Below are 7,649 nucleotides of genomic sequence, written 5' to 3' on the forward strand. Positions count from 1 at the left end.
AAAAAAAAAAAAAAAAAGAAAAGTGAGCTAGTTTCGTGAAATTATTTCAAGAAAGTTTTTTTGTTTTGTTTTGTTTTGGGTATTTTTTGAGTTGCAGTCTCCCCAGCATCGACCTGCTGGGCTCAAGCAATCCTTCTGCTTCAGTGTTCCAAGTAGCTGGAACTATAGGCATGCACTACTATGCCCAGCTAATTTTTTATTTATTGTAGAGTCGAGGTCTCGCCAAATTGCCTGGTCTGGTCTCGAACCTGCAGGCTTAGGCAATCCACTCGCCTCAGCCTCCCAAAGTGCTGGGAGTACTGACTGAGCCACCAAACCCGGCCTTTAAGAAAGTTTATGTGAAAGATGTGGATTTTGTGGCCTCAAATATAAAACAATTTGCCCAAGTGACACAGTAGTACACAAGAAGAATCTGGTCTGGACCTCAATGTTTTCTACTTACATTTCAGAACCCTTTGCAAGCAGAATAGAGAGGAAATGTGTTGTGTTCACTCAGCTGTTTCTTCATGCTTCTTGTGTACCTACTTAGGCCCTTGTGTACCTACTTAGGCCCTTGTCACATCCCACTTACTTAAATGCTACACCTCAAACTCTACAGAAAAACATGGATGTAATTTGGCAGTAAGTTTCTGCTTGCTTTTGCAGATTTAAAAATCTAAATTTTGTTTATCTTGACCAACAGATTTATTTAGTTTAAATATAATGTGGTAAATGATCTTCTCAATGAAATTTGATTGCAGAAGAGTAAATTATACTTTATTTCACTTTGATTCACTTTGATGGATGGATATTAGGTTTTATTATTTAATGACTAAAAGTATTAGAGCCTTCTGCTCATTATGCTCTTGTATTTTTAAAAATCAGTCTTATTGAGTATAATTTACATACTTTACCCATTGTAAATGTACAATTCAGTGATTTTTTAAAAATAAAATGCAGAGTTGTGCCACTGCTACTACCATTGACTATGAGGTTCCTCATACCAGGTGCAGTGATTCTCACTCCCTTTCCTCCCTTTTTCCCTCTGTCCCAGGCAACCACTAGTCTACTTTTTTGTCTCTGTAGAGATGTTTTTTCTGGACAGTCTTGATTTTTATATTTTATGCTTGTTCCCAATGATTTCAAAATAGTCTTTTTAGTCTAGTAGCTGTTTTGTAGAGTTTTAGAATTTTCTACATAGATAACCTGCAAATAAATTTGGCATTTCAGTCTGTCCACGTATCCTTGCCATGGTAAGGCCCTCCAGGACAGTATCGGGGACAGTGAACTCTCTGCTGACTCTTACAGGGGAGCCCTGTCCAGGTAGGCAGAAGACCCTGAGGATTTGCTGGCTTGCCCTGCAACAAATTTGACTTTTGAGCACTTGGTGAAGGCCTACAATAAAGAGTTGGTGAACAAGTGAGATGTCCCTTTTGCCTGTGGCCCTTTGATTTCTTTCTAAATGAGTGAATTGTTGGGGCAGATCTCACTTGCCTTTAAAAACTGTCTCAGCTGTTTCTGCCTTCTCTGCATCCTTCTCTGTTGAGCTGCAGTGGAGGCGTCAGTGGGCCCCTCCTTTCTCTGGGAAACTTGTCCTGGTTTGGGATTTCAGCTCATGAGGTTTCTTTGTGCCTTAACTTTGCAGTGGGCTGGAAACTACCTAGGTTATCTGACTTGTCATCGTCATTTGGGTGGGAATGACTCTCCAGACTGTCCATCTGAGTGGGATTAGAGGTCAGAGTCTCATTTCATATAATGGTGAAGCCATGGGTTGGCTGTCTGCTGGCATCAAGGCCTGTTAACCCCATGTGGACTCACTAGAGGTCTTCCATTTGTAGTTGGTTCCTGTTTTAAAAGGTTCTTAATTACTTTTCATTCCTGCACCTTGTGTGTGCTGGTTGAGACATAAGTATTAATTACCTAAGTTGGTGATGTCAGTGTCTCATAGGCGTGTCTTACACAGTTCTGCTTGTTAATCCATTATGACTTCGACTTATTTTAACTAGGTCTAGAATAGTTGTTGATTCCTTTGGTTCTTTTAAAAATGGGTTAATTTTGGATATGAGTTTGCAGAGAACAAATTCAATATTGTGAAAGTATATTTCAATTATGCCTTGAACCTATGATAGGATTTGAAATTTAGTAGACATGCAGATATTTGAATGTTTATAGCACTTTAAGCACATTATTTAGAGTTGTATATAAAATATTGCTAGTGAGTTACTAAAAACTCCACAGAAGTTATATTTGCTGTGTGATTAAGGAGGTCTGGGAAGGGAGGGGTTTCAGTCAAAAGGAGCAAGTGCAGAGAAATTGTAAGAATAAGCCAGGGGCACCCTCTAGTTGTGGGATAAGGTGTTGGGAGCTTGTAAGAATAAACCAGGAGCACCCTGCAGTTGTGGGATAAGGTGCTGGGTTGGGCAGAGCAGGGCCAAAGGGGAAATTGAGACAGTTGGCAACATCTAGAAGTTAACTAGGGGTCAGTTGTGAGAAATTTATATGTGATAATACAAACATGAAGTATCTTCTATGTACTTATCAAAAATAGTGGTGTTTGGATGGAGATAAACATAATCTTCAGGTTTTTCAACTTGTTCATTTGGAATTTGGATTGAATGAGGAAAATTAAGATATAATATTCTCTCCATACAGGCAGAAATAAATGAGTAGTAGCAAGGCTAGTGGGCAGGTTATATGTTTAAGAAACTTAGGAATAAGAATAAGCTATTTGAATTACACTTTGCTTTTTTTTTCAGAAGAGTCTATGAAATTTGTTTACGGAACACATGAGATGAATGCTTCCCTTCTGTGAGAACCTGCTTATGCTATTGTCTTTGAAAAATGGGGGAGGGTAACATTTATTGCCTGAAGAAGGGTTTAGTGGGAAGATGTAATTGAAATATTTAGGGAGAGGAAAGTACTGTTGTTACCTGATATGATAATACTTACTATTAACTAGTTCATTAAAAAGTAAGAGATTAATAATGTATAACTTCTTGAGTGTGTATCTGGCAGCAAATTGAATAGGATATTTTTACATTAGGTTTAAATACTTACATTTAGATTGAACTATCTTTGCTACTATATTTAGAGTTTCCTTCTTTTTTTTTTTTGAGTCGGGTTCTCACGCTGTTGTCCAGGCTGGAGTGTAGTGGTGCAATCACGGCTCATTGCAGCCTTGACATCCCGGGCTCAGGTGATCCTTTGACCTCAGCCTCCCGAGTAGCTGGGACTACAGGCATGTGCCACCACACCAGCTAATTTTTTGATTTTGTAGAGATGAATCTCACTCTGTTACCCAGGCTGGACTTGAACTTCTTGGCTCAAGCTATCCTGCCTTGGCCTCCCAAAGTGCAGGGATTTCAGGTGTGAACTACCATGCTCGGCTAGAGCTTGCTTCTATCAAGTGCAGCTGAAATTATTAAATTGTGAGTGCTATTTCATAAACACATCATGTTATTGCTCGCTCTGTAGGTTTATTGAGGGCATGTGGCAGTGTGTTTTATATATGCTGTCACTCTTAACATTGAAGGATTTTCTGTTGTTACCAATCTCTCCCAATTCTGGTATCAATTAGTAGGTTACTGGGATCACCCATCAGCTTAGTAAACAAAGTGCTGGCCAGAAATCAAACACTTAGTGTAAGCATGGGCTGTTAAAATAATACAAAAAAAGGTAATTGGTGCTGTGCCATCACTAGTGGACAGGTGTGTGGAGAGTAGATTCCTTTCCTCCTCATTGTCTCTGTCCAGTGCCCTAAATGTTTTTTGGCAAAGAGGATAGAAAATAAGTTATTCAAGAAGCCAGGACCTGTTAAATAATTTGACCAATTCTTCAAAATGTAGACATGTGTACTTTGAGTAGATATAAGGCAGATGATCATATTATTTTGTTATGTTACTGTTTAACTTCCTAATATTTTGTTCATAGTGTAATATTATTAACATTTTGAGAACTTTTTATGTTGTACCTTACCATAAACTTTTTGTCTTAAATATGCAATTGCAAGTAATTTTCAGAGAAATGAATAACAGTCACTATCTAATGCCAGAAAATTAAAGGCTGTTAAGTGTGTTACTTTCATTACCATTTTACAGAATAATACATCTTTCAAAAATTTTAGGTCTTGATTAAGGAGTCAAAATGGATATGTTTTCTCTGTTTCACAGTGCTTCAAAATTATTTACTATACTTACTGTGTCTTATGACTATGGTTTTTCTTTTTTTTTTCCTTTCTAAATTTGTAGAGAATGTGGAAAAAAACAGAAAGGAAGAAGGGTGGTTATGTGCCTGGGACTAGAGTGTAATCAGAAAATGACATCCCCAATGATTCTGCATCAGTGGGGTGGGGCATCTTTGCTGTTTGATGCTTAGCTGCAAAAAAACATAGTAATGGGAGGAGAGACATGGAGCTTGATATGACTAAGTTCATAATAATTAAAATAGACTTTATTTGTAAGTCTATTTTCTGACTGTGTGTAAGCATATATTTATGGATTATAAAACTATGTTAAAATTTATTTCACCTTCTTCTGTGGTATCCACCGGGGTGAGAGCAGTGTTGTACTTGCCTGTTCCCACCATGGCGTGTGTTTGTCCACTGATATCAGTGTACTCCAAAAAGGGAGAGTCATCTGGCAAAAATATCACTTTGCCAGCTATGTTCAAGCCTCCCATTTGACCAGATATTGTGAACTTTGTACACACCAGCTTGTGCAAGAACAACAGACAGCCCCATGCTGTCAAGTGAATTAGCAAGTCGTCACACCAGTGTTGAGTCTTGGGGTATTGGCAGAGCTGTGGCTCTTAATTTCCAGAGTTCGAGGTGATGGGACTCACCATTCTGGCCAGGGTACTTTTGGAAACATGTGTCGTGGGGGCCACATGTTTGCACCAACCAAAACCTGGTGTTATTGGCACCAGAGTGAATACTACCCCCAAAACAATATGCCATCTGCTCTGCCCTAGCTGCCTCGGCCTTACCAGCGCCGGTCATGTCTAAGGGTCATCATATTGAGGAAGTTCCTGAACTTCCCTTGGTGGTTAAAGATAAAGTGAAAGGCTACAAGAAGAACAAGGAGGCTGTTCTGCTTCTGAAGGAACTTAAAGGCCGGAATGATATCAAAAAGGTCTTTGTCGCTCAGTGAATGACAGACAGCTGATGAGGGCAACATGAGAAACCACCGTCACATCCAGTGCAGGGGCCCCTGCATCATCTATATTGAGGATAACGGCATCAGCAAGACCTTCGGGAACATCCCTGGCATTGCTTAATATAAGCAAGCTGAACATCTTGAAGCCTGCTCCTGGTTGGCACGTGGACTGTTTCTGCATCTGGGCTGAAAGTGGTATCCAGAAGCTGGATGAACTGCATGGCACTTGGTGGTAAGCCGCTTCCCTTAAGAGCAGCTACAACCTTCCCATGCACAAGATGATGAATACAGACCTTAGCAGAATCTTGAAAAGCCCAGAGATCCAAAGAGTCCTTTGAGCTCCATGCAAGAAGATTCATCGCAGAGTCTTGAAGAAGAACTCACTGAAAAATCTGAGAATCCTGTTGAAGCTAGACCCTTATGCAAAGACCATGCACTGAAACACTATTGTTTGCCAGGCTAGGAACCACAAGCTCCAGGTGGATAAGGCAGCCACTGCAACAGTAGCACTGGAGGCCAAATCAGACGAGAAGAGGGTTGCAGGGAAGAAGCCTATGGCAGGGATGAAAGGAGAAAAGAAAGCTGTTGTTGGGAAGAAGCAGAAGAAGCCTCTGCTGTGAAAAAAGACAGTAGCTGCCAAGAAACCAGTAGAAAAGAAACCTACAGAGGAAGAGAAGCCAACCGCATAAACTTTAAATGTTAATTTCATAAAGAGATTTAATCGTTATAATCAGAGGCAGTAAGAGAAAAAAATTATTTCACCTATAATTCTAAAGAGCATTGCTATTTTATAATATTAATACAAAGTAGCTCCAGCCCTTATTTGTATAATTGAGGAACATGGAAGAAATACAACAGCAAAAATACTAACAATGCATACAAAACTTTTGGTATCTTCAAAACAGGTCTTTAAGAACAGGGCAATACTACTGAAATCCAGCTGCTTTAAGAAGTACTTAGGAAATAAGCTGGATATGGTTTTTTGTAATAAGCTGGATATGGTTCTAAAAGTTACTGTGATTGTCAGATTATAAAGTAATATGAACTTGCCTGTGGTCTGTTAGCTGTCAGAATAAACCAGTTGTAAAAGAAATGAACATTTCCCATATTAGACCAGAAGTTACAAAAATGTAAAAATAGACACACAAGGCTGCTGCTTGTCTTAAAAGAGAGTGAGATCAAGGGAGACAGGGAGGAAGAAGGAGAAGGGGGGAGGGAACCAGAGACGGAGAATGCCGGCAGCACCAGAGAGGGGGGAGGGAACCAGAGACGGAGAATGCCGGCAGCACCAGAGAGAAGGGAGGAAGGGATGGGGCTAGAAACAGGAAGAGAATGAATTTGTCTGTTTTGTTACTTCTTAAGCATGTCTGAAATGATGTGGAATTCGTCTACATCATATTATATGTTATATATTTCATATATATTTAAATGTATATGAAACTTTACAGATGACTGTTGTACATTAGATATTATATAGATAATTTAAGAATTGACTCATGTAGAAGAATCACTTTTAGTAAAAAAGTTTTAGATAACAGTGTTTAGTCCTCTCCTGTGTTGGTAAATCTACTAGTGGAGGCTGATTTTATACATCATTTGCTTTATTTCTTTTTTCTATCACTTAAATGATATTAATTTAAGGATATTCACTTTTCCACGTTACTAAGTTTCAATCTTCATTGGTAACTTGATTGGGAACTGAAACGATGACAGAATATGGGAACATCCTTTTCATTGGAATCCCCTTCTAAATTATCATGAAGAAATTCTTGCTGTGTTTTATGATTGGGGGATAGTTATTTGTGTTTGGACGTTTACGAAGAGAAGTTAGTTATTAGTTATTGTGTGAGAGTTTGAAACTATAAACATAGAGAAATTTCTAAAGTGTTTTTTTCCTCTAAAAGTTATTTCTGAGGTAATTATTTTTCAATTGAAAGTTGAAGTCTGGTGTGCTATTTATTTCTTTAAGTTGATTATACTTCTTCTTTTTTTTAAGGTAAAGTGCAAGTTAAGAGTTCAGACATACAAGTTGGAGACCTCATCATAGTGGAAAAGGTTGATGCATTTTTAATATATTTTAGACTTATATATTCTCTTTGTTAACATTTAGCCGAATTGCAAGTATCTTTTGAATTTGAAGGAAATTGTTTGAGACATACATTTTAATCCTAATATTCTTGTGTAAGGTTTGATGTATATGAAGAAAGATTTAGATTTTTGTATATTGTTTTGCTGAAGTTTATTTCAATATGTGTAGGCAAAGTCATACTTTGTCTGAAATAAGATGTGTTAACTGCTTAATGTCGGATTATCAAGATTTCACATGACTACAATGTTAGAATCTGTTTATAATACTGTGCTTCAGTTTTCAGAACTTCCTTTACAAGCACAGTTTTCCTTTGGTGTTCATGAGGGATTGGTTCTGGGAACCTCCCCCCAAGGATACCAGAATTCACCGATGTTCAAGTTCCTTATATAAAATTGCATAATAAAGTCATACACACATCCTTCTGTATA

The 7,649-nt window shown here is 38.2% G+C and overlaps 1 pseudogene; it reads left to right on the forward strand.

Annotated features, from left to right (window-relative positions):
* Positions 1-4,561: 4,561 nt before the first annotated feature.
* LOC103255542 lies at positions 4,562-5,821 on the forward strand (annotated as a pseudogene).
* The last annotated feature ends 1,828 nt before the right edge of the window (positions 5,822-7,649 follow it).

Source organism: Carlito syrichta, unplaced genomic scaffold, assembly GCF_000164805.1.
Source record: "Carlito syrichta isolate Samal-C Ts95f unplaced genomic scaffold, Tarsius_syrichta-2.0.1 Scaffold288234, whole genome shotgun sequence".
Lineage (NCBI taxonomy): Eukaryota > Metazoa > Chordata > Mammalia > Primates > Tarsiidae > Carlito > Carlito syrichta.